This window comes from Cupressus sempervirens, chromosome 10 (genome assembly GCF_028749045.1).
Source record: "Cupressus sempervirens isolate cs-2001-9-10 chromosome 10, ASM2874904v1, whole genome shotgun sequence".
In the NCBI taxonomy this organism is placed as follows: Eukaryota; Viridiplantae; Streptophyta; class Pinopsida; order Cupressales; family Cupressaceae; genus Cupressus; species Cupressus sempervirens.
The window spans coordinates 975,796,461-975,799,786 of record NC_143127.1 but is presented as its reverse complement, the minus strand read 5'-3'; the positions used below and the strand labels follow the sequence as shown (position 1 = coordinate 975,799,786).

General features: G+C 40.3%; 2 pseudogenes; one reads left to right on the top strand and one right to left on the bottom strand.

Moving 5' to 3' along the window:
• Window positions 1–498: 498 nt before the first annotated feature.
• Window positions 499–1,589, bottom strand: LOC149537233 (phosphatidate cytidylyltransferase 5, chloroplastic-like; annotated as a pseudogene).
• On the top strand, window positions 1,529–2,442 carry LOC149537232 (3-oxoacyl-[acyl-carrier-protein] synthase I, chloroplastic pseudogene; annotated as a pseudogene).
• Window positions 2,443–3,326: the final 884 nt, after the last annotated feature.

The following is a 3,326-nucleotide window of genomic DNA, read 5'->3' as shown; positions in this document are numbered from 1 at the left end:
AATGAGGCGGAGCATGAAATGTGTGAAGGGGGTCCATGTAATGCAAGCACAAATGCACAGTTTGGTGAGAAAAACCAAGTTAAGGTTGGAGTAAATCAACATGCCACTGATCAGCAGCAATGTAATGATTCTCAAGAAATTCCTGTATTAGTTCACCGTTGAAGATCTGAGACAGAACTCTGGATCCAATTTACTGGTTTTCACTTTGTATTGTTAACTAGGCCAAAGCAACGACTCGCCTTCAGATTTTCCAAGGATCCACCATGAGTCCTTCCTCAAAAAAATTATATCAAGGGGTAATAAACCAAACAGACCAAAGACTTGTTATGCCCTTATCGGTGCTTTCAAGTGAAAGTATGCATATAAGACTTCTTGCTGCAGCTGCTCATGCTGCTGCTACAAATAGTCGATTCACTATCTATTTGAATCGAAGGCTACAAGGGTGCACAGGACCCAAAGAATGCCCCGTTTGCAAGGCGAGCGAAGTGGAAGATAAGGTTATTCCCTTGTATGGAAGGGGCAAAGTGGGATCTGCAGATCCAAGGACAAAGTTGATGGAAGTTATCCACAGTAAAATAGCCCAAATATTATACTGCTGAGCTGTGCGAACCGAGGACTTCCTCTCTGCAGGAAGAGAACAATTGCTAGAAAGAAAGCAGATGATGTCATGGCAACTCCCATGCGACCTCCAAAGTACATTGTCATCAAAGGCATCACTGCACAAATTGCAAAGCAAACTCTAGATACATATCTAGGTTGTGGTGTCATGCCAGCAGCTATACCATGGCTTCTAACTAATTCAAAATACTCTCAAGTGCCAACAAGTATTGCCAATGCCAATCCCACCATAAAAAACCAGCCCCTGGCTAATACAAAGGCACCCACACTTACACCAATGGCCAACCCAAAAATAACTCGCTTTGGCAATTGACTAGTTTGATTTTGTCTTCCCAGTTCATGGTTCTGTGCAATCTCTATTTCTGTGTCCGCTTTGATTTGAGCAGTGCCTTGAGAATCTTCTTCTTCGCACTGTTCTGCATCTACGCCAATAGCATTGCAGGAAAACCACCTGCCAGTTATCTCACTGTAAAATCTCCTCCTGTCTAGTGCATAAGTTCTACTAGGACCAACGGTTAATGGAGAAAAGTGGAGTCCATTGTCCTGTCTCAATTTGAATTTTATGAATAGCGCGATTTGAGGTTGGCAAAAATGCCTAAAGCAGTGTCTTCTGTTTACAGATGACTGTGCCCTACCAGAACTGTTGCTTTTAAAGTTCCTCAATGCAAGGGAAGTCTATTTGACAACACTGCTCTTGGGAAGTAGTAAAACTAAAATAGGGGAAAAGGTGTATTGGCATGTTTCCATTGAAGAGAAGCTAGAGCTCTAACACCATATTCAAGCATAGGGCATCATGGTTAACATAAAATCCCATGCCATAGATAGGACTGCACCTGATTCTGCTCATTTACTTTCAGAGTTTCAGGCTATGCATTAATGTAATGCGACATCCAAAGCTGAGCACGGATTAATGAAAATACAAAGCTTGGACAATTTGCTTCGCGCAGACGAGTCAGGTTCGAGGAGGCTAAAAAAATAATGTATTTTGAATTTTTGCAGATGTATTAATATTAAAATTTCAAGGGTGTGTGAGAAAATTTAGGAATTTTCCTGGAGAATAATTTAAACAAGGAAAACGATGAGATTTTAAAATATGGGAATTCCCAAAAAGGATTTATGAATACGTGTACTGGACGAGCCCATGGCTGTTGAATGAATCTACTGCTGGAGATATTGTTTAGTTAGTGGGAAAAAGGCGCTTGAAAGTGCCAATCTTGGCGAGGAAAATTTGGACAAGTTAGACAAAACTCGTGTTGGTGTGCTGGTAGGAACAGGGATGGGTGGCCTTTCAATTTTTTTTCTGATGGAGTGGAGGCTCTTGTACAGAGGGGATACAAACGAATTACACCCTTCTTCATTCCTTACTCTATTACAAACATGGGATCTGCATTATTGGCAATTGATACAGGATTAATGGGTCCAAACTACTCAATTTCAACAGCATGTGCAACAGCAAACTATGGTTTCTTTGCAGTTGCAAACCATATTCGTCGAGGTGAAGCAGACATTATGGTTGCAGGAGGTACAGAAGCTGCAATTCTTCCAGTAGGGGTGCATGGATTTATTGCTTGCAGGGCTCTTTCAAATAGGAATGATGACCTTTAGACAGCTTCAAGACCATGGGACAAAGAGCATGATGGCTTTGTCATGGGTGAAGGTGTCACTTGTGATGCACATCATATGACAGATCCCCGGTCTGATGGGCTTGGTGTCTCAACATGCATCACAAAAGCCTTGGAAGATTCAGGAGTTTCACCTGAGGAGGTCAACTACATCAATTGTCATGCAACATCCATAGGTTATAGGCAGTCGGATTGCAAGTAGAAACTCGAGAAAAGCAGCAAATCGAGCTTCAAAATTGCAAATTGAACATCACAAGAAACAGAGGCAAGAGCATTGAGAAAAGGACGCTGAAACAACCTTGAAAGCAAGGAAGTAAAAAAGCGATGCTAGAGAAATGCAAAGCTTTTGTGCAAACTTTACTCATATAATACTTCTTGTTTTGGTGGCATGCCTTCCAAAACAAAAAAAATTGAAATTTAACAAGAAAACCCTTTGGCGGCAAGCCTTCCAAAGAGGGTTAGTAAAGAAAAAATATGAAACTTGCACAAATTAGAGCAAACAAAAGTTAATCAGGTTTGGCGGTAAACCAGCCAAACCCAAAAAAAAATTCAATTTCTTCCATCTTAAGAAGATTAGTGAAATCTCTCTCAAGTGTCTCCTTCGAATTGTACCTTCATGCAAACACTCAAAACAAAGATTAAACTGCTCTGATACCATGTTAGAAATGGAGAAAGAAATATGTAAATAAGCAATACCAAGAAAGAATCTAAGTGAGTAAATGCATGAAAAGATATTACCATAAAATAGGAGAGAGAAAGCTTCAAGCTCCAACACCATGAGACAAGATATTTGGAAAGGGGAAAGCAAAGAAAACCCCTTGTGATATTATGAATGAGGCATCAAAAGCCTAAGAAGGAGGAGAGAGAGAGAGCAAGAGAGCAAGAGCTCATACAATATTTGTGAAGAGGAAGAAACCTCATTGTTAAATGAGAGAAGAGGGTCATCTCTTAAATAGAGATGAGAGAGAGGAGTTAGAATGTAACTCCCATGTCTATGAATGCCACCATTCATAAGTGTGTGAGGCCAAGTGTGAGATTCCTCTTAAGGAGGAATAATCTAAAATTAGAAATTACAATATATATTTG